The sequence below is a fragment of the Mustela nivalis genome (assembly GCF_964662115.1).
Source record: "Mustela nivalis genome assembly, chromosome: 3".
In the NCBI taxonomy this organism is placed as follows: domain Eukaryota; kingdom Metazoa; phylum Chordata; class Mammalia; order Carnivora; family Mustelidae; genus Mustela; species Mustela nivalis.
In genome coordinates, this window is record NC_139022.1 from 119068325 (window position 1) to 119092425 (window position 24101).

Below are 24101 nucleotides of genomic sequence, written 5' to 3' on the forward strand. Positions count from 1 at the left end.
GGTCCCTCTGGGCCCCACGAACAGGCTGGGCCCTCAGCCCTGGGGGTCTTCCCACAGGCTCTTCCCCTCCCTGGGAGCGCCCTGCACGACTTTCTCCTCTTCCACCCGCTGCCTCCATTTACCAGCTCTGATCACAGTGGACACAGCAACTCTTCAAAGGTCACCTCTGACCTTGGCGTCCCAAGCCGATTCTCCACATTTAAGCCATTTTGGCTCTGGGCTTCAGTTTCACAATATGCTGGGCAAGGGGACTGCAGCAGTCACCACCAGCTGCAACTCCAAGGACACAAGAGTTTGGGCCAGCACTTTAAATAAAGACCACAGCCTCGTCTGAAGGCAGCAAGAGCAACTGAGCTTTGGCCCCTTGTCAGGTAGAAAGGCAGACCCAGTATTGCCCATGTTTCTGTTTTCCCAAAGAAGAAGAAATCTCGGTAAGAATGGAAAACTCTCAATTTTGAGTAGTTGTGCCCTGTTTGTGACCTCTAGACTAGATTGTCCGGTCCTGCAACCTAGTTACCACCCAGATTCTGGGAACCACATGCACAAGATACCTGAGAAGGTTACTTAAAATGCATTTTCTGGCTCCGTCTAGAATCTCTGGAGCCAGGACCCAGGAATCTACATCTTACCAAGTGTCCTTAGGTGCTATGCTTAGTAAAAGCTGAGAACTAAATCTTGGGTTTTCCGTTTTAATGGGGTCTCACCTTTCATCAAAGTCCATTACAATGGGTGGGGGTGGGAGCACCTTCCCTTTCACATTTTCTCTGCAGACAAGCCAACCCCTCACCCCAAGGCAACCTTGGAGCAGAGCAGGTGGTGGTGCCAGAACTTGCTGGAACAGGAGCTCCTGCCACCTGTCCATCACTGTCCCAGCTCCGCTGCTACAACGTGTAGGCAGAGACGACAATGAGAAGCCTGAAGCTTCCAGAGGGATGGTCACTTGCCTGAGGTCACCAGTCAGGCGATCAAATTCCAGTCTGTACGTCAGAGCACCCTGAAGAGCCTTCCACCAGGCCAAACCCTCTCCCCCCAGGTAGAAACATACAGAAGGTCATCGTCATGTTGAAAGATGACTTTTGGTTCAGCATCCCTCTTTCTTCCTGATTAGCATTGTCTGTCTGATCTTCCTGATCGTGTAAGGAGCACAAAGGGCTGATTACTTTATGATGGGGAGAAGAGTATGACAGGGTCACAAGGAGGGGACGAAGACAGTGTGTGGCTTTGGTGGGAATAGATGGCTCCTGGGGACAAAACAAGGCTTCCCCAGATATCAGCTCTAATAGACGCCTTACAGACATGGGGATGGCAGCCACCCGCTGCTGTCCTTCCCCACTCAGCCCTCACACACTCCTCCCACCAGGCGTAGCTTGAGTGAAATAGGATCATGGCAAAGTCTTAAATCACAAGCCCGTGCCCCCTGTAGCTGGGGGTCCCACGGCACTTTGCTGCAGTTTCCTTCTCTGGCCCGATTTACCTAGATCAGTGCACACGCCTATCATCTGGCTGCAGTTCAGGGATGTGCAGACTCCCAGCAAACATCTGAGTGCCTACCGTGTGCTTGTTCTGTGTTGTGCAGGGCATAGACAACTGGAATTTGGTCTGTACTGAGCTAACACAACCGAAGTGTCTTATTGCCCTTGGTGCGCTATGGGAACGGAGCCGAGACAGAGAGAGGTGACTCACCTGGGGAGGAATCAGGGAAAAGTCTGTGAATGAAGTGGCCATAAAGGGAGGCTGGGAAAGGTGTGTTGGATCAGCCACATGGAGAGGAGAGGGCAGGGGCGTTCTCTGTGGCATAAACCATGTGCCAAGGAATGCAGGCAGGTTCCAGTCCTGCCGACCCTGCCAGCCCTGCCCATCCTGCCTCCTGAACACTTCCTGTCCCCTTACCCACGGCACATCTCAAACTAGTCATCCATATAACCCCCTCATGTGTTAATTTCATGTTTTTCTTTATGTCGGCATACCGGTTAAAACTTACATTAAGAAGAATCTTTCTCCTACAATAGGAATTAAAAAATAAATTTCACTTATAAATTGTTGATCACTAGAAAAATAAGAACACTGAAAACAAGATAATGCTATGAAATCCAGCCCCGGTTCTGCCACCCAGCAGAATCGGGAGGTGCCGAGTCTGTAGCCCGCGCTCTCGTCATTAAAAAGAACAGAGTATTAGAGAGGCATTGGGGATACTCAGCACCAGCCTGATATTTTCCCCTTGAGATAATCAGGATTGAGATAAGGTGGAAACAAGAGAGATATTTGCTTTAATGCTTTGTGTGTCCCCCACTAAAGAAACCCTAGATACTAGGGTCCCCACACTTTAAGAAACCCTATCCCAGCCAAATCCCGAGCCAGCCCCTAACTTAACGTGTGTGCCTCCATAGTTTCCTGCAGGTCGTTGGTGCTCTTGGGAAACAGTGGACTCCATGGCTGGACCCAGGGGCTGTCATGGTAGAAGAGCACTTTGCATGACAGTAACAACCATGACCCCTACAAGAGCAACAATCACCATCAGAGCAAACACTTACATAGTTCTTATTGTATACCAGACCATTTCCTAAGCATTTAAACATATTACTTAATCCTCACAAAAACATCAATGACAATGGTACCACTGTTCTATTCCCATTTTACAGATGAGAAAACTGAGGCACAGAAAGATTAAACACCTGCCCAAGAGCAAATTCATTCCATTTATATATTAGATTCCCATACAGAATCTCATTACTTTCTCCATTCTTTCATCCAGTTGCTCAGCAGACATGCACTATCTTTTTTGTTTCCTTCCCTTTCATTTGAAGCAATACTTATTTGTACTCAAACTCTACAACACTGTTTCCGGCTCTGCCCACACTTTAGTTTACATCCTTCACTCCCAGCATCCTCAAATGGCTTCCTGCTGTCTCTGTGGGCTGTGTCATGATGCACTGACCAGGTCAACCATCTGGACCCAGCCACCCGTTCCCCTGGCTTCCAGACTGCAGGTGACTTTAGCTGAGTCCTTGTCTGGGAACTGTAACGTGGCCTTAAGCTCCGCTGTCCCATACTGGTTGGTGTGGAGCACAGCTGGCAACTGGGGACAGACCACTGTAAGGGAACAAAACAAAGACCTCTTACACTGCTTCAGGACCACTGCTGGGGCCACCCCAGCTTCGGGCTCCCTGCAGGTCGGCCGAGACCTCTTGTCGTGGTTGCACCACAGACCAACTTCCCCTGCCAGGCCTGCTCCCCACGCTCCCTCACAGCTGTGCTCCTGAGCCTGACCCCCCCAAATGCCACCCATCTGAGTCTTATCCTGGGAAACTCCACCTAAGATACTCTACAGAGGCATCTGCTCCCATCCAAAGCTGCAACCAGCCCGTCTTCCCAGCAGTCCCTCCCCAGTCAAGACCCAAGCAGAAGGAGCCCCAGTCCATCGGACCTTCACCAAGGCTCTTGGTGGTACTAAAGACCCAACGTAACCTCAACCTCCACAAGCCCTGAAAGCCGTGGAGGTGGTTGGGTTTCTTTATTTACATGTTTTCATGCATTAGCTAATTATCTTTGTTCCTAGGCCCCATTACCGTTTCCTGAAGTGTATCATGGCCTCAGCTCTAATGAAGGACAGCACACAGGCTGGCCTGGGAAGATGCTCCCTTTCAGGCCCACAGGGATCAGCCGGGGCAGGGGGTGGGGGGGGGAATTGGATTACGGGGTGTCAGGGAAGGGTCACTGCTTCCCTACCTTGTCTGCCATTGAGGAAGGGGAGAGCAATCAGCATTTGCCCTCCTTGAGGAGGCATCTTTCTGAGCCGGGCAGAGGAGGGCCTGGGTGGTAAGTGACCCACCTTTGCTCTATTCTTAAATGGCCTGTCTTTAAAAATAGCCTACAGCTGCCCCAGGTTTGACCCCTAACATTTCTTAAACTTAATTGCAAATTAAATTACTGTCTCAGCAATTCCATAGGCTTCCTACTGTAGCCTAAACCCAGCAATAAAAGCAGAAAACAAATGGAATTAGAACTTGTAGTCTGCAGAGGTGCTTTTGGGATGTGGACGGAAGGACTCAGGAGTAACCCTATTTAGCATAAACGAGGCAGTGGAACTCAGTCTGAAGGAGCTCCAAGGTCACGTCCATCCTGCTCCGAGTCACAGGAGTAAGAGCCAGGCAGTCCAGTCACTGTCCTTCAAGGAACAGAGCAGCAGAGAAACATTAGGACCAGGAAGCCTGGCCTGTCATCACCTCTAAGGGCCTGGACACCATACCTATTTAGTGAGCACCTACTATGTGCTGGGCCATGAGTCAGTGGCTCTCAACCTCTCTGGTCTTCAGATGCCTCTACATGCTCAACATTTATTGAGGAATGACCCCAAAGTGCTTTTGCTACTAATTTGCCAAATAAGAAATTAAAATTGAAGAACTACACAAATATTCAGTCGTTTATTTATTTAAAAATAACAACAAACCCATCACATGTTAACACGTCACATATTTTATGAAATAAAAATATTTTTGATTGTACAAAAACTCCAGTTTACGGATTGAAAAAGTTCAGTGAGAGGGGCGACATTGTTGGACGTATCTTCAAATATCTTCAACATCATCCAGCCCAATGGAAGACGGCTGGATTCTCAGATCGGCTTCTACACTCAGGCTGGTTTGATAGCTTGCTCTGGTTCCAGTTAAAATGCACATACATAGCTAGAAAAGGGAGCAGTATCTGAATAGCCTTTTCAGATAACACTGGATATTCTTTGGTACTACAGACACACTTGACAAGTCTGGGTTAAGGTTTGCTGTGATGTAAAGTCTGAAACCGTGTTGCTGAACTTTTCTTCTCTGCCACCATAAAATCCATCAGTCTTGCACTTTTTTTTTAAGATTTATTTATTCATTTCAGCGGAGGCAGGGGGGCCACATGCGTTGGGGGTAGGGGGACCAATGGAGAGGGAGAGAGAGTATAAAGCAGACTCCGTGCTGAGCGTGGAGCCTGACGCAGGGCCAGATCTTGTGACCCCGAGTTCAGCACCTGAGCCGAAACCAAGAGCTGGATGCTCAACTGACAGCACCGCCCAGGCGCCCATCTTGCACTTGGAACTGTCTTTCACCCATGTGAAACCTTGTAACATCTGGAATGTTCATTAGAAAACAACAGCTTTACAGACTCATGCAGAATTTCCAAAAATTTACACATGTCACTATACAGCATCAAAAATTCTAATTCACTAGTATCACTGGAATTCTCTTGTAGGACATGTAATGAGAAGATGTTGAATGCAGAATGGCAGAAAAAGTTTTCCAAACTTCTGATTTTCACCTAACTTGAACTTTCTATTGGTAACAAATACTGCTTTCCTTAAAGTGACAGGCTCAATAATTCATTTTTGAGAGGACATCTGCCAATGCCCAAATATGAAAGACCACCCTGTGTGTCAGCTGTCCTTTCAAGTAAAGAGCACGTGTCATGAAAAAGCCATGGCTAATTCAGCTCACAATTCAATCACACACATGCTTTTCCTCGACCTTACCTACAACCACTGTGCTTTCCTATGTGGCCAAAGTGCTTAGATGTACTTCCCACTTTAATTTATACAGATTATTGAAAAGGCAAGGGTCGGGATATCATAAAGTGAATCACTTCACTGCCTCATTAAGGACATTCTTAAGTGAAATTGGCATGTGTTTTAGCACAACCGTATGACAGTGATGGGTATAACAATTCCTTGTACATTTTCATGTCATAGCCTCAACTGAAACCAATACCAGCAGCTTTACCCACCACTGCTACAAATGTCAATAGAATGAACAAGGTAAAGACTTGTGAACACAGTTCTGACCTCAAGAACCCCGGGAAAGAGTTTTGCAGACTCCCAGGAGTCTGCAGGCCACACCCGGAGAGCTGCTAAGCTAGGGGAGCACAGCAGATATTAACTGTACCTCCAGAATCTTCCCAGCAGTCCAAGATAGACCATAAGCAGACATGATTATCATATGACGCGATGGCAAAGAGCGCAATCTGTTTCGCACTGTAGAGACTGGCGAAGGTTTCACAGTGTAGGGAACTTTTGAAATGGCTCTTGAGGGTTAAGTAGGAGTTTTGTCCAGAAAAAGAAGGTGTAACTCTACATTCCCAATTTCAGAAGGACAGGTCCTAGGAAGGTGCAACCTTTGGAAATAGGTATAAAGATGAAGATAAACAGGACCATTCATATGATTAATAAAAATCATACTGGTCACCATCACGGAGCACCTACCATATACCTCACACTTCATATAATGTCCTTATATGTCATTCTCTCTAAAAAAAACCTATGAATTACATGTAAATATCTCTTTGTTTAGGGAAGGTGGGTAACTTCCTCAAGAACATGGAGCAAATTCATAAGGAAAATCAAGATTAAAAAAAGGACTGCCTGCATTAATGTACGTCAAGTGCTCAGAAGACCGCCTGGCATACAGTAAACACTCAATCTGTGTGAGCTGCTTTCGTTGTTGCTATTGTCATAAGAATTACTGTTGTGACGTATCGATAAGGGTGGAGGAGTGAGCATATTCCTGCCTGGTATCAGTTGCATGACCCACTTTCCAACAGTTGAGGGCAGAGGCTCTGTTAGCAGCATGCATTCTGAGCAGGTCTAGAAGCACAAAAAGATGTCCAGATATTTCTTTGGTTTTCCTGCAAGCAGTTCTATTCCTGAGGGCTGATTCAGCTGGGTCCCTCTGTTCAGTGCCACCTGCCTGCCAAACCTGCATGGACCAGAGAAGCCTGAAGACAATGGAACAGGCCCCACAGCCCTGTCCCCAGGAAGGCCCCCCGGCACTCAGAGCCCTGCTGAGAAACACGGTGAGGTTGGCCTTGTTTCAGACAAGTCTCCTTCCTTTTTCAGCTCCCACCCAGTCACCTTCTGCAGGCTCCTTGGATGAGGCGGCCCATTCTATCCTGTCTGGCCCCTGAAAACAGAAAAATAATCAGTGCATTAAACTTTGATCTCTGCTGCTGTCACTCTAACAGGCAGGCCAAGAGAGCTCCCCGGCTCCGGGCTCTGTGCTGCCTGAAGCAGGCTGGCGGGCTGTTGTCAGCGCGCTGAGTCTGTCAGTCAGGTTAGCAAACAAAGCACCCCATGATGCTAGCTGCCCCGGGTTTGGTTACTCTGTTCTCGGTAAGTGAGGAGCTCTCGGCATTGTGTGAGTTCTGAGGACGGAATGTTGTGTGCGAGCTCCAGAGGGCAACTCGGGAAAATCAGTCACGTTGGGGCTTCCCACATCCTACTTCCAAATGCTTCTCGCCCGCAGGGACCTCGACTAGAGAGGGAGAACAACTCCGCGTGAAGACTTCACGGAGGCAATTCGTCATTTCCAATGCATTTTATCCTCTTTCTGAGGCTGGTATAAATGTTCTGCCTGATGCAGCCCCGGGGGTTCAGTTTCTATGGCCTGGGCTCAGCTGTGACGGTGAAGCTCACGCCTTCTACACGTCAGCTGCTGGAAGCGACACTTCTCATCCATGAGTCAGTTTCATGCAGGGCGCAGCAATTGGGAAGACTCCGGATAAGTCAGCTGTCCTAGCATCAGGCCCAAGGCCAGTGTGATGGGACTCCGCAGTGTGAGTGCTCCGACTCCTCCATCTCCCCCATGGGCTCTGTTTGCCATCAGACTTGGCTGAAATGAACTGAGGCTAGAACCAGTATTTTGGGGGTGTCTCTACTTGCACTAGACCTTTTACCCACGCATTATCCCATTTCATCCAGAAAGCAGCCCTGAAGTAGGGACCATCACCCCCAGGGACAGGCGATGATACAGAGGCCCGACCTGTTGATCAGCTTGCCCGGGTCCGCCAAGTCTCGAGCAGAAAAGGATCCAGATTCAAGTCAGTGTGAACTCCAAGTCCATGCCTGATCTGTCACCCACATTGCTCCCACAGCACTAGGATACCTGGGTCTCCTGGGAGTGCTGAGGGAAACATTGGTAAGTGAGCATGAGTGAGGACTGGTTACTTCCAGTGAGAGGAAGTGGGGAGAAAAGGTCCAGTGCCAGAAAGACATAAGGGCAAGTGGGCTGCCATGAGAAGGAGACGGGCAAGAAAACAAGAAGGCAGGTCTACACAGTGCAGGAAGGGGAATCTGGGGAGTGATGGGTTTGTCCAATGATTACAATCAAGAGTGACCACCCTTCCAATTCCAGATCATTCCAAATTCCAGATCATTCCAAACTCCAAGGCTCAGCTAAAGCACCACCCTATCTGCGGAGCCTTCCTCCAGCCCACAGTGACCCTGATGTTTAGTAGCATTTGTGGCCTGAGCCGCCCTCTCCGGCTGTGAATTGCATACAGACAGTCATACTGTGGTCTGTGTCCAGACAGAAAGCTCCCGTCACAAAGGAGGTTCCCGCTGAGAGAGGAAGTTGCTAAAAGGGAGGATGCTGTCCTCTTTATTCCTCTCTTCTTCTTCAGAGAACCCAGAAGACTGGCAAAAACAAACATAGGCCCAAGTCAATAGATGTGGTGTTGAACTGTTCCCATTTTAGAGAGAAAACAAAGGAACTCCTATAAACGAGGTCAGCTGCTCCTGTGTTTTCTGATTTCCAACAGTAAGTCTCCTGATTGCGACTACACCTCAAATCGAAGGCAAATAAATATGGACTGACTTATAAAAGGAGGAGTGGGGAGGGAGGAAGAAAGGAACAGGAAAGAGGAGGTGGGGGGGAAGGGAGAAAGCTGAGGGGGAGGAGAGAGAAGGGAGAGACAAGGAGAAGAAGAAGGGGGGATGGAGAAAAGGGGAGGAGATAATGGGGGGGGAGGGGGAAGAGTTGAGGAGAGGAAGGAGGGGGGAAGGGTGGAGGGAGAGGAAATGAGGAGGGGAAGGCTGAGGAGGAGGAGGAGGATGGGGAAGATCTGAGGAGGGAGAGGAGGAGGAGATGGGGGAGGAGGAGGGTTTTGCACTGGAATGGGACATAGAGCTTAAAACTGAAATGGGTACAAAATCAGATTGATGACAGAAATAGCACTCTTTTTTCAAGCATGAATTCTATTTTGCCTAATCTAAAAAGAGATTTTTCTGAGATACAAACCTCCCCTTCTGTGCCTGCTTCACCAAGATGTAGGTATAATTGACTTCATCGAGTATGAAAACCTAACCCACCACAGAAGGAACTACATTCGGGGCTCTGTCAGGTTCATCTCCACAGAAATCTGGTGACAAAGCCAAATCTTGACGCAGAACAGACACCAGAATTTGCAGCCCAGCCGTCTCTCACGTGGCCCGGCCCAGCACTGGGCTGGCGCTCCAAGCACGCAGGCGGGCGGGTTCCCAGTCGACAGCTAACACCCTGGGGGCCTCCCGTGCCCGCTGTAGTGTTTGGCGTGGGAGATGCTTCACGAATGTCTCACCCGTTCACATCTCTGAGTTTACAAACGCAGTCCATGACCGTCAAACTTAACCGCTTTCATTAACCTCAGGATTCACCAGCTCATCTCCAAACAGGCCAGATTAGAGACTTTCTCTACAACATGGTTTTCATATTTATTCTTTCTGGCCTGTATTATTAATAATAATGAACCTCACAGATGATTCAAGGTCCCTTGGCTGCCTGACCCCAAGTGGGCAGCCCTTTGCGTGCTGACTAGTCATGGCAACACGGTGTGGGGACCCCAGGTCCGACTTCCAGGGGGGATGCAGGTCTTCATGTGACACAGATCAGAGCAAAGGAGACTTGGTCATAAGGGTGAGCACAGGCTGGGGGCCCAGAGGACAGGCTGACCATGGAGCTTACTTGACTCCCGTCCCATTCAGGACGCAGCTTGGGAAAAGCCTCTCTGACTTCAGCAGCCTCTATCACTGGCAGCCAGCACCAGCGCGCACTCCACACTGGGTGGGCGGCAGGAGAGCCTGGTGGCAGGCATGACCCCAAGGCCAGCAGGAGACATGCACTTTTAAGAAGTTGGGCCATACATAACAATGTGGAGACTGGTGGAGCCGCCTCTCCATTTTGTACAGTCTGTCCTCTAAAGCAGGCCCAGCAGGTGCAGGACACAGAGGGGGCTGCGGAAAGCCACCAGTCAAAGTATTCCAACCCTACCTCACGTTCTGGACTCCAGGCCTAGCACCAGTCCTCTGGATGGGCTTCCTGTGGAATGACTTCTCCAATGAACCCAGCCGCTGCCCCTGTCCCACTACTCCATCAGCTGTGGACATGCTAACCCGCTGGGCAGACTCGTTCTCCCTTCCGAACCTTTATATGATTGCTCTCCCTCAATGGGACTCTCTTTCCTCAGGTCTGAGCACAGGCAGCTTCTTCTTCTTCTTAGGTCTCAGTTCAAACAACACCTCTCAAAAGAAGCCTTCCCTGACCACCTCCTGATCTGAACCCCAAAGGATTTTGATCTTGATTTTGTTTATTTCTTGCTCGCTTATAAGCTCCAAAAACCAAGCCCATGCCACCTTTCCCTTACTCCCTTAGCCCAAACCCCACAGGGTGGTACACAGGAAGGCCCCCGATAGACACTGGTTCAGATCAATGAATAGCGACTGGGTGACTGAGTGAATGCTTCTGTTCAGTTAAAAAGTGAGGACCAACCCAGCTTCCGGGGGGCCATTCGATGCCAGACCTGTCCGGCAATGACACTAATCCCAAGTTCCCTGGGGTGGTGAGGCCAAAGCTCTCAAGAACTTCCGGGTCAGGATGGGCTCTGGGTCCAGGTCCTGGTTACGTTATTTTTATTCAACACTGACTAATTCACAGCTTCCCTCTGAGTGGCCACCATGGTGACTCCCGTTTCACAGAAAAGGAGTCATACTTGGGGAGATTAAGCAACTTGTTCAAGAACTTTGGCTATAAAGCCAAGGACCTCATTTGCTCTCCCTGGCAACCCAGGGCTCAAACGCCTCTTTCCCACTTCCCTATATAGCCACGTGGCCATCTGTGAGCCCATGCCCAGAGGGGACAATGCAGGGAAGAGAGCTGATCTCTGACAGAGCTGCGCCTCTTCCCTCACCCAGCGAGTATCCACCAGGCCCTTGCTCAGCGCAGGTGCCAAGGCCAAGGAACTGAGCCCCACCCACCTGCAGCAAGCCACACCACAGTCTCCTTCTAGAAAGATTTTCCTTAATTAAAGGTAATGAAAATTCTTCCAGTTTTGAGATTTCTTAAAATTCCTTGGGAGTGGAGGCTGGTGGTAGACAGTGTGTGGAGTGAGCACCTAGAGTCTACAAGCAGGGGAGAGATTTCAGGCTAGGGGGTGGCAGGCTAGGGGGTGCTCGGCCACAGGCAAGCTGGCTAGGCGGGCTGTCCTCCCAGGGAGGGCTTGCCCCAGTTTGGAGCCACTTCCTCCCCAAATTCTGACTTCCCAGCTCTCCAGCCGTGAGCTCTGGACCCTGGCGGAGGACCAGAGGGCACTGGTGTGGGGAAATGTGCCCTGCTCAGCATTTTGTAGCAGGTCCTGGAGCAGAGGCACCGAGAGCTCTGCAGAGACACTGGAATTTTTCAATTTGAAGCCCAAAGTTCCGTTCTTCCTCTCTCTCTTTCTTTCATGCATTCATTCCTGGCAAATTGCGCATTCTCTCCCCCTCCCCTGGTGAAGCCCATTGTCATTCCGGTGGCATTTCAGCCCACTGCAGGCATAGCGGAGGCTCCCTCTTCCAGATTTCTCTGTCGAATCACTGGCAAGGACAAAGACGTTAGGAGCAAGATTCGGTAACTAGCTTTTTAATTTCATGGCCGGAGGTTGTCAGGACAGTGCAGAGAAAATTGCCAACGATTCAGAGAGCAGCCCATGAATCTGGGGCAGAGAAGGCAAGAACAAGGGACACTTCAGCTGGGGGGGTGGGGTGGGTGGTGGGGTTGGGTGCTGGCAGCAACTCGGATGAGAAAGTTCTCTTCTTCCAAATTTCTTTCATTTGGATCCCATGTTAATTTAAAAAGATCAATTCAGCAATTTTTCACCCTTCTGCAATAAAGTGTTTCAGATGGCTGAGAAAGCGAAAAGAAGTGTACTCTGAGGATCCTTCTCTCGCGGTGGTGGGGGGCAGGGGTAAGGGATCAGGTGATCACAGGTTGCTATGAAATGGGGCTTGTAGATTTGAAGGAGAGTTGCTGTCTTTCCAGATCATTTTTGCCAATTTGGATGACACCACAAGTATGCCTCCGGGTTAAGACTCACTGTCAGAGTGGAAAAAATGTGCCTCCCGACCCCCAGCTCAGCGAGAGCTGCTGTGTGGCTGTGCGTCGGGAGATCTCCTTCTCTGAGCTCTGGAAATTGAGAGGACTGAAGAAAAGAATCCCCAGTATCTTTTCCCACCTTTAAGCTTCTCGGCTTTTTCCGAGCTCATCAGGAATCCTTTCATTGCCTTAAACGTGAAGTCTCTGGTCTCTTGGGCAGAATCTCAGATGGGTTGGAACCGAGACGGAGCTGCGACTACGCAGGAGGTGAGTGACAGAAGCGCATCAGGAAGGGCGGCCTCCATTCTACAGTCCTGCCACCCCAGCGTCCCTGGCTGGATCTGCTCAGCGAGGTCACGCTTCCAAGGATAAAGGGTAAACTCACACTGGGGGTTCGATTTGTGGTTCCCAGAATGCTCCCAAATGCATTCCCTTTCAAATACATTCCTCGGAACTACCCGCTAAGTGAGGGTGTATTATTTGCTGTGTATTACTGATAAAGAATGTATGATTCACGTGCCTAAAGGTGGTCCAAGTCTGAGCAGAACCCCTGAGCCCAGTCCCCTCTGGCTTGCTTTGGGCTAAGATAGAGAAGGTTTGCTCTTGGGGAAGCAACTCATTCAGGGGAAGAGAAGCTAGTCACATCCCACCTGTGCCTCCCCTCTGCCTCCCTGCAGCCTCACAACTGCCCCTAAATGCCCGTTTTGGTCCAAGGCTCCTAGTCTCCAGCAGCATGATGCTGGGTGATTTAAACTGAAAGGGAATTTACAGAAAGATACTGGGCAGCTCACAGAACATATGGGAAAGCTAGAAAATGAGGCTTAGGAAGCAGGCAAGGAAAAAGGGAGGTCACACAGCCAGAAGCATAACCCAAACCCTTGCTACAGAACCAGCCCAGCACTGTCTCCGCAGCAGCTGCTAAGAACACCCAGCCTCTGGCCACCGCCTCCCCCCCCCCCCCCCGTCTGGGCTGGCCTTGGCCCTTGAGCTGCAAGGGAGGCTGGGAAAGTGGGTGTGGATCTGGCATTTTCACCTGTACACTTTGCTCAGAGGGCAAAGACCCAAACAGGAAGGGCACTGGGACGCCTGGCAACCACAAATGGTCAGGTAGGCTGCATAATGTTGTGATCACATAAAAATCCTAAATCTGAGTGGCTTCAAACATTAAACGTTTCTTTCTCCTTCACTGTGTCTATGAACCAAGGGCCAGCTGGGAGCTCGGCTCCAGGTCACTCTTGACCTAGATCTCAGGCGGACAGAGCACCCACCATTTCAAATACTGTCCACTGTCACCCCGACAGAAAGGGAGAGTCAAAGCAGCAATTTTTTTTTTAAGATTTTATTTATTTATGACAGAGATAACAAGAGAGGGAACACAAGCAGAGGACCAGGAGGCAGCAGGCAGAGGGAGAAGCAGGCTTCCCACTGAGCAAGGAGCCGGATATGGGGCTTGATCCCGGGATGCTGGGATTATGACCTGAGCTGAAGGCAGACACTTCACGACGGAGCCACCCAGGCGCCCCCAAAGCAGCAATTTTTAAAGGCCCAAGCCCAGAAGGGGCACGTGTGACTTCTACTCATGGGTCATTGGTTGGACTACTCACATGGCCCCGCCTTGGGGCCAGCAGGTGCAACCCTGCCTTGAATGTAGGAGGCAGACAGCTGGGAATATCTTGAAAATAGCATGAGTGATGCCCACCCACAGTCCACCACCTGAAGCCTGCCAACCACAGCCCATCGAGGGAAAGAGCAGAAGAAACGACACTACAACAGACCAGAGCTTCATTCTAGGTAGAGCTATGAAGATCTGTGTATTCCCCTAGTATCCCCAGAGGCACAAGGAATCCCCACTTTGGGGTGCGGTCACAGAAGGCAGTCCCCTCAAAGCGCAAGAGGCAGCACCAAACGTCCAGAGCTCAGCTGACAATGAAGCACCAGACGCCCTGGGAGGAATTGGAGCAGGAAGCCAAGAGCAGCTCCTGGAGCTGAGGCAGCCTCATTCTCCCTCTCAGGCTCCTGACCACTGAGCCATCTCCCCAGAGAGATGGGCACCTCTCCGTAGCTCTACTTTCTTTCTGGAAATAAACACTTTGCGTACAACTGGCTGACAGGCAGCAGGAGCCAGGACATCTACAGGCCGCTGGGACCTAATCCATTTCAGCCACAGAGAGATGAAGGCAAGCAGAGCCCCAGAAAAAGGCAGAGAAGCCAGGTGCCAAGAGCGAGGGTTGGCCTGCCTCTCTTAAGGGCCTCACACACCTGGGTCCGACGAGCTCCACAGCCCTTCCTAGAACTGTAATGTTGACACTTCTAAAAGGAGTGAGAACAATTACTCTGAGAACAGACTAAACACTAAAGCTCCAGTCACCCAGCACAGGGAATACAGTTGTAGCTTCTGAGAGAAGTGGGAGGTACATAGATACAGCACAGACCACTAGTTTCCTCCCTGTATACATGTGCCACTCCTTCCTTAATAATATGAACCCTAATTTTTAACTAGAGACTCTACCAGAAAGCTCCAAGATGAAGGTCAGGAGACTAGGGCAGCCATCTTGGATCACAAGGCAGCACTTCCAAGATGGTGGAGCTTAGGGTGGTCATGGAGCCACTGTATCTGCCCAGCACTGCCTTCCTCCAGACTTTTACATAAGACAAGCTCTTGCACAAGCTACTGCTATTTTGTGGTTAACAGTTATTAGCAGCAAAACACAACCGTGAACAGCTGTAGCATAAAGCAGGAAAGTCATGTTAACCACTCTTGTCTTCAAGGGAGCGTGGAGCTTGTTAAAAGGATCACCTTCCTGTTTGGATGACCTTCTTGATCGGCTCGGAGATGCAAAAGTCAGCCTAGGGCTGTTTGCAAAAAGGAGCTGAAGAACTGACTTGCAGAGGATCCCATCACAAAAAGTTGGCATTCTGTTGGCAAATCATGAGGGTGGGAATGAAGAGGCGACAGGGCAGAGGGAGAGGAGCCAGGAAATAATAAGTTGGCCAGAGGCTAGCGCACTCATGAGGAGAAAAAGCTGACCACGAATCCCTCAGGACATGGAAAGTCCTCTGAGAACAAGAAGGTTGAAAGGACAATTTGCAGTTTGTTTTCAACGTTGCTGAAATGTCAATACTTCCTCTGACACCTCTGGAATTTCGGTCAGCATCAAAGAATCAAGACGCTGAGTTTCATAAAAAAATCCAGGAGCTACGATGAATGTGGTAGAGGAAGGAACTCCAAAGCAGAGGTGACCATGGAGATTCTGCAGAAATCATGCAACGGGTCAGGCAGGGCCCAGGATGGCCAGGGTGGAGGCAGCAGGGTAGCGGTCTTGGACAGCTCCCAAGGGGCAGTAGCCCCAGCCAACACCTGCCCCATGAGAAGACTCCTACAGGCTCCTCACTGGTCTCCCTGCCTCTAGCTTCACCCAGTCCTACCATGCTGTGTGCTGTCCTAGAGAAAACTGCATACCTGATGTCGGTCCTGCCCTATTAAAAACACACAGTGCCCTACTCCAAGGTCAAATTCACCCTCTGTAATGGTAGCATTCAGGGCTCTAGCCTACTTCATCAACCTCACCTCTTGCTGGTCCCCCAACCCCAGGCCCCATGTGGAATACAATGTTCTTTAGCCCCACAGAGCTCACGGGCTTGCAACTCTTTTCAGAATACATTGGTGTTCTTCAAGCTTCTGAGCCTTTGCCCAAGCTGTACCTTCTGCCTGGGACTCGGAGCCTCTCCCTTCTCTCTGCCTACTTATCCAGGAAATGTTCTTAATCACAACACAAAGGAGTTTTGGTTGATTTACGCAGTGAACATACAAAGTAAATGACACATGGCTCCCGGAATCTCTGGGAGGGCCAGAGAGCCAGGGTTGAGGGTGGACAGGAGCCACACTCGAAGTCACACTACGGATTGTTGCCTGGCAACACCACAGCCCGGATGCTAGGAGAGACAAGACAGCAGGTATCAGACCCATGCGGGACTGCCACCATGGCTCCCTCTGACAGGGACGGCACATCCCCCCGCCCCCCGACCCCGCTTCCTCACATGCTCCCCGCTGTGTCAGACCACCTGGCTGGCTGGCCACAGATGACTGGAGGCAAGGCCACATGTTTAGGAAGCTAAGAAGTCAAGTCCCTGCGCTCTACATTTCCCACCAAGACTTATAAGCTGGGGATCTTCAAAGGAGCTCCTTCTACACGGAATGGCAAAAGCTCACTGCTCTCACTCACTAGGACCCTTCTCGAATAGTGTCTCCTTTGTCATATCCCCAAGGCGGCCTGGAGCCATTACCTGCGCCCTCTCACCTCCCTCCCTCCCCAGGCACTCTACTAATGATCTTCCTCCAGTTTTTGAACTCCTCCAGGACGAGGACCAAGGCCATAGTTCATGTGGGTATCTCCCCTCTCTTCCCTCTACCCATCAGGACCTAGAACAGAATGCAGATATCATTGTTTCCAGGCGAACAAATAAGTGGTTTAGCTCCACTATCAAGCATACATACTTCCAGGAGAACCATGGGTAATAAGAATGATGGCAAACTGAGCACTGCACTGATTTCTATCCTGGTGCTTTATATGCCATATTTTATTAATTCAAAAAATTATAGCAAGTAGGGATGATTTGGATCCTCTCTGTTTTGCAGGTGGGGAATGTGAGGCCTATTAGGGAAATTAAGTAACCTGTTAAAGACACTCAGCCCATCCCACTGACCTGGGCCCCAAACCCATGGCTACCTCATAGGATTGGCCAGAGAAGGCAATGCAAGGAAATTAGGGGGATGGCCCAGCACTCATTTCCTCTGTAAGACCATGGACACCTTCTAGAGCCTTCTTGCCTACTTTGTCTCAGGAGAGGGTAAAGACACACATGGTATGGGAGCTCCCAGGAGCTCCCCCACGTGCCCCTGTCCCTGAGCCCAGAAAGATATGAATGTCCCAGTATAGTCTGGAATGCCCAGCAAAGCAGCCACCAGGGCAAGGGGGTGGGGAATAGGGGACAGCTTGTAGAGACAGAAGGAGGGGTGAATACAGCAGGTTGTCATAGGGCAGGGCAACTCAACCACCCAAGGGCCACATTAAGCGACTGCTCTCTGTGCCCTGAGAAAGCTTCCTGAGCTCAGGAACAATAAAATCTACATGCACATACCTCCTCACCCCTGCAAGGGCCCTTCCCTGTCCAACAAACTGCCACTGGTCTTCTCTCTAGAACAATCACAGGTAGCTCATATCTAGAACTTAGCACCTGACAGGCACTGTCTCACATAATTCTCACAACATCCTTATGAGGTAGGTTCTGTCACTACTGTCATATGACATGGGAGGAACCTGAGCTCCAACAAGAAAGACGACCCATAATTCATAGCTGCAATGTGGCAGGCCAGAATTCCATCTCCAGCCTGTCTCCAGAGGTCACAGTCCTCCTACAACTTTATAGGTGAAATCCAGGCTTTAGAATCAGGCAGACCTAGTCTGAGCTTTGATTGCGACTTCCCCTCTCTATATCTTAGTGTCCTCATCTGTAAAACGAGAAGAACGTCTGTCTGCCTCGCAGAGTGGTTGGCCCAACTACAGGCCGCAGGGGTTTGGAGCTCCCTTCAGGGCCAATAGAGAGTAGGCACTCAATAAATATGACTTCCCTTCCTCTGGCCAGAGCACCCTGCGGTTCTGTCTCTCCGCCCATCATAAATTTTTGGAATTTCAGCTGTGTTTCCATGAAGATCCAGCACAGCCTAAAGCTGGCTCTGCTCTCAAAAATGGAAGGGACCCTCTGCCTCCCCCTTCCCTTCCTTGTGGAGACCCCCCCGACCCCGGTCGGGGCACCTGGGTGGCTCAGTGGGTTAAGCCGCTGCCTTCGGCTCGGGTCGTGATCTCAGGGTCCTGGGATCGAGTCCCGCATGGGCTCTCTGCTCGGCAGGGAGCCTGCTTCCCTCTCTCTCTCTCTCTCTGCCTGCCTCTCCATCTACTTGTGATTTCTCTCTGTCAAATAAATAAATAAAATCTTTAAAAAAAAGAAAGCGGGCCCCAAAAACCCAACACCAGGCCTTTTTCTGCCTCCCCTGGACCCATCATGGTGTGGTATGGGGCTGGGGGATGTCAGGGGAGCCACTCTCCGGGGCCTTGCCATTCAATCCTCCAATTTACATATTATCTCCAAATAAGGCTAAATATACAGTCACAGAGAAACACCAAAGGGATGAAGAAGACAACTGCGACACAGCTTTTAACTTTATCTGATGGTTACACCTCAGAGCATGGGGCACACTTATGAATTTATACACATCACATATGTGCTAAGCCTGTATTATCTTAGAAGCAGCACAATCCCTGCACTGTTCTGTCACTACTGTCATGTGACATGGGAGGAACCTGAGTGATGTGTGTGTGAAAGATTGTTAAGCACTGACACCTCTCAAAGAAGGCTCTTCTGGCCACCCTGGTCCAACTCCCTTCTTTTGACAGACTAGAGATATGAGGGTCAGAGAGGAGATATCACTGACATATTCAAGGGAACCCTTCCCAAAGGTAATTGCTTTTAGGTCAAAGTGGCCGCCTGGGAATGAGGGTGGGGGTTGGGAGGCAGAGCTGGGGACAGAATGACTGGAAGAAGCTAAAATCCCACAGGCTGAAGATAATCACCATCTCTGGCCTATTGACGGCACTGGAAATTTCCACCCAAAGAGACCAGAGTCCCCAACCCTGGCCCATTGTCAAAACCTTCCAGGAAACTTGTTTAAAAATGCAGATGGCCTTGACCCACCTCTAGGGACTGCTTCTGTAGGTTTGGGAGGGATGGCCGAGTGACTCTTGTTTTTAATAAGGCAATTTGGATGGCTATCAAAATTGAAGAAGGACTGACAGAAGTTGTCTCAGAGGGGGCACCTACATCGTAAATGAGGTTGATGTACAATCATTTCTAGACAGGAGCTGAAGGGATGGGGCCTGGCATTCAGTCAGTCACTCACTCGAGAGTTCTTAGCATTCAGTTACTTCACAGATGATGGACTTAGTGGAGGAATGGGGTCACGATTGTGTCTGTCAGAATGGACTAGGGTCTGCTGCACTAACAAACAATTCCAAAGGCTCAGTGGCTTCCAACCAGTTTCTCACTCCTGCTACGGGTCTACTAGTAGCCAGTGGGGCCTCTGCTCCATGTCTCCTCACTTGGGGCCCAGGATGACAGTTCAGTCGCTATCTGAAACCATGCCAGTTATCACGAGCAGATGGAAAGAGAATTCTTGGAGGGTCTCATGTTGGTATTTAAATGTTCTGGCCCAGAAGTATCACAAGTCACTTCTGCTCACAAGTCACTGACTAGAACAAGTTACATGGCCCCAGCTGACCCTTAGGGTCTTGTTTCATGTGCCCTCATGCTAGAGGAGGAAGGGGGGTTGCTTCTATCAGCAAGGCCAGGCTTTCCCAGGAGCCTCCGCAGATACCTCTCTGACCAGAAGCAGGACCTATGGTCACCCCCCATAGGTGACCAGAGCAATAGGAGAACCTAGGGAAGGATGTTTTAACAGGGCTTGCTGCAGCTTCAAACAAAACTAGGTTCTGTTAGTAAAGAAGTAGAATGGATATTGGATTAGCAACTAGAAATAAATATGTAGTAGATCGGGAGCATCACAGGAGAATGAGAGATGGTGTGAGAAGTATGACGACAAAGACAGACTACGGGTCCAGACCCTAGGAGCAATAGCATGGAGGGCTTGACTATGAGCTTGGCTTTACTGAGCTCACCAGTTTAGAGGTCAGCTGAGTGGTTTCCTAGGTCATCACAAGATTAAAACTCCTAAAGTAACATTAATTCTGGATACCTATTAATCAAGATCTCTGCCCCACTCATAGACTATAACTGAGTACAACAGGGTGTTGTACCAAGACCATATCGTTAGCTATTAAGGGTCTACTATGCACCAGGTTCTGCATAGATATGATGGCTGATTTTCAGGACAACAGAAGGTAGGTATTAATATCATCTCCATTTTACAGATGAGCAAACCGAGGCTCCAAAGGGTTCATGGATAACCCCAAGGAACACAGTCAATAAGCAGAAGTGCTATGTCCAAACCCAGCCCAGATTCCAAACTTCCCACTCCTTTCTCAATATGATCTGAGGTTGCCTCTTTCACCAGAAATCCTTTAGTAAAAATCATTCAAAATGACAATGTGTTAAAAACACCGGAGCCTGAAATGTTACCTGAGATGCATGTCCAGTAGGAAAGACGGTGATCGTACTGATCGGTGCTATGGACTCCTGCTTATTAAAGCCCTGGTTTTCAGTGTATATTTGGATCCATTTTGTCATTAGATATGCTGGAAAATATTAGAAAGAAACAAACAAAATGAAGCAGCAGAGATCACATGGTATAGATGGAGCCAACACGCTACAGACAGGCAATCTTGAGAAACTCTGGATACAGTTAATTAGGAAACGAACAGCTGTCCAGACTAAGAACTGGCAGAGCTCTCTGGACAGCGACACGGAAGCGAGAAGAAAAAGGGCTGCACCGTGAACACGAATAAGAATCAACCATGTGTCTACCCCAAGTGGCTATGGTGTCTAAATGCAGCCTTGGATTCAGTTCTTAGGGCTCTGCAATGCTCTTGCTTAGGGACCAGGATCTTGGATTACATGGTTGGAAGGTTACCAAGGCAACCCATAGATTGACTTCTAACCTTGGGGTTTGCTTCCTGGCCCAGTCTCCTAGTCCATGTGGTCATAAATCACGGACCATTTAGACACATAATGCGGAGAGCTTACTGGACTGTAGCTGACCCCTCTGAATATTGGCTATATTCTGACACTTGCTTGAAGGCAGTATCAAAAATCTTAAACAGCCTTTCCTATACTTAGAAAAGCAAATTTCTCATTCATTCTTTTTTTTTTTTTTCCTCCATCATACATTTTCCAAGAGCCTATATATACCAGGCACTCTTCTAGGTGAAACAGACAATACCTTCAGGGAATTTAGAGGTCAGTGGGGAGACAGAGTTAAATTAAATAATGCCCCAACCCAGGGGTAGATCTGCAACTGAAATGTTATTAAACATTTGCTGAGGACCAGGAATTACACTAAGTGGATTGCCAAAATGGCGCTTAATCCTCTCCAAGGTCCTGAGGAGTAGAAGCTTGGAGATGTGATTCAGCTTTCCCAAAGCCACACTGTCCCAAAGTGACAGCTGGAATTCCAATCCTGTACCACCTGATGCAAAAAGCCCTGCATGCACTTGGCTGCTTTTTACATATCTCCCTTGGCAACCTATAGATCTCAACTCTTTCCAGCTCCTGCCCTTTCTCCTTTGAGACTTGGACTTGGGCTTAATGGGGCTTCCATTCTTCTATGTAATCTTTGATATAAAAAATAGTCCAGAACCTAGTATGTCCAAGTCACTGGGATTGGGAAACTTGTTAGAGACCAATTTTAAAACTGAGACTCAACAATTATTTTCACCCGAAGAATACCTGAAAATGAGACTTCCTGGGCCAAAGTTAAAGCAATCATCTCCGTAGATTTTGCTAAAGGTCCTGGATTATCAACAGAGCAATGGTGCCCCCTAGTGCACTGTGTATTACACACTCCTTGACTGGAGATGAGAGCATCTTGATTTAAGTGGTGGCTTCCTATTTAGAAGTCTGGATGAATAATAAGCCTCCCTTAGGCTTGATCACCTTGACTGCACAAACCCCCACCCACACCATTTATATCAATTCCAGAGGCAACGTCACAGATATATGGTGCACATCTTCTCACAGTTCAGAATTCCGCCACCTGGGACACACAAGGGTCCCCACACCAAGACTGCAAAACAGTGAACCACCCATTGCCAATCTCCAGGATCACTTTCCCATGAGAAATAAACTAATCCAGTATTTCCTGCTATAATGACTCTCACTTTTCTGGAGGTTGTGGCTTAGGGGATACCCACCCTCCACACAGACACGCACTCTGACCTTATCCTAAACATACCAGAAACAGACAGGAACTTACACATTCACTTTGAACTAGGTTTTGTGCTTCAGGCGGGGGACAGTAATGAACAACAAGGCGTGGTCCCAGCTCTAAAGCTTACACTCTAGTAGGGGCAACAAGTGGCTAATGAGTCTATTAATTATTTACTTTTGATTATAATAACCGCTACAAGAGAGTCTGCTCTGAAAGTCTACATCTGTGAGACCAAAGGCAGATAGGTTCTGAGGGTCAGAAGAGGAAAGAAAGTAAGGCGTACAGTGCCAAAATGGAGAAAAGGCTGGGAAAAGTGATCAGAGAGCTTGGAAGAGAACAAACCTGGGGCACAAGCAGCCTGAATTGGGCTTCTCCTGGGGCAAAAGCTGGTTAAGTGTGAAGTCAGTCAGAATAGGCATTGGGTCAATTCAAGGATGGTGAGGTATTAAGAGAATGTCATTAACAGTAACATTTGTCATTAATTGAGAAAGACTGAGATGGATGTTAAAGGATGAGTATAAACTAACACCTGGAGGCACCTGGGTGGTTCAGTGGGTTAAGCCTCTGCCTTCAGCTCAGGTCATGGTCTCAGGGTCCTGGGATCAAGCCCTGCATCAGGCTCTCTGCTGGGCAGGGTGCCTGCTTCCTCCCCCCACTCCCTGCCTGCCTCTCTGCCTACTTGTGATCTCTATCAAATAAATAAATAAAATTTTTTAAAAAATAACTAACACCTGAATATTTAGTTTGAAGATTAATTTTAACTCTCTTGAGTAGGAAATGTTAACGAGGAGAGCATCCCAGACCTGTCCATTCTGCCTCTGCCCAGTAACCGATGGTGTTGCAGGATTTATTATTTACATCCCCTGCACTATTTATAAAAGATGAGGAAATAACAAAAGCTGACCTAATTGCTCCAGGTAAGCAGGAGTTGAGCCAATAATAGGCAAAAGGCTGAAAGGAAGAGAGGAGAGTGGTGACCTCCATGGGGTTCCCGTGGTGAACCAAGGCTAAAACCAAATCAGGATAAAAAGCCTTACCTAGTGTGTGATGCCCTCTAGATCTCAGGAGGTAGCATAGCTTGGGTTAAAAGCTGCAAGATTTGTATTCAGAAAACCTGAGTTCAAAGCCTCCTCTTCAGCCTCTAGCTATGTGACCAGAGCAACAAACTCTGTCTCCATTTTTGCATCTGTAAAACAGCAATAACAGTATCTGCTTTTTAGTTTCCTGTCAAGCACTGGGTATAAAGGGCTTAGCATCATGCCTGGTACATTCCAATTACTCGATATTAGTTTCTTATTATTATCATCATTATTATTGACAGTGTCTATTATCTGGGACCAAATCCACACACGTTAAGAAATTGAGGGAAACTTTTATCTTCTTCGTCACAATGTTCTGTTATTCTCCAATTTTTTAAAAAAAAGATTTTATTTGTTTATTTGACAGACAGAGAGATCACAAGTAGGCAGAGAGGCAGGCCAAGAGAGAGGGGGAAGCAGGCTCCCCGCCAAGCAGAGAGCCTATGCAGGTCTCGATTCCAGAACCCCTAGATCATGACCTGAGCTGAAGGCAGAGGTTTAACCTACTGAGCCACCCAGGCGCCCCTATTTTCCAATTAAAAAAATATTCACTGCTATTAAATTTTAAGGAGGAAAAAGTACCTACACATTTTGACATAAAATAAATTTGATTGGTCCACTGTTGCCCAAATTTCCCGGGCTCCTATTGTTCAAGGAGGGCGTGGGTGTGCACGTGTAAAGCAGACTCCTTGGCCCCAACGGAGAAATACTGAATCCGAACATCTCAGGGACAAACCTGTTACTCTGCACTTTTACTCAGTCCCACAGATGGTTCTCATAATCGGACACTGGCTGAGACATGCTGATTCCAAGCGAGCAAGTGACTGATCCAGGAACGCCTGCGCAGGTTCTAGCAATCGTGAGCGCCTGAGCCTACAATTCCCACACTGCCCCACAAACTGGCGCCGGAGCCTTCCGGGAGTTGTAGTTTCCACCGCCAAAACGCTACCT

The 24101-nt window shown here is 48.8% G+C and overlaps 1 long non-coding RNA gene across 2 annotated transcripts; it reads right to left on the bottom strand.

The window, feature by feature from the left end:
• Positions 1–4412: 4412 nt before the first annotated feature.
• Positions 4413–24069, bottom strand: LOC309862337. 2 transcript variants are annotated; one of them, XR_014310471.1, is made up of 4 exons: positions 23887–24069; positions 23109–23257; positions 20325–20440; positions 4413–6932 (listed from the first exon to the last, which is right to left on the bottom strand). It is a non-coding gene; the product is annotated as an uncharacterized lncRNA (long non-coding RNA). The 2 variants fall into 2 exon arrangements; XR_014310470.1 differs by lacking the exon at positions 23109–23257.
• Between the last annotated feature and the right edge of the window lie 32 nt (positions 24070–24101).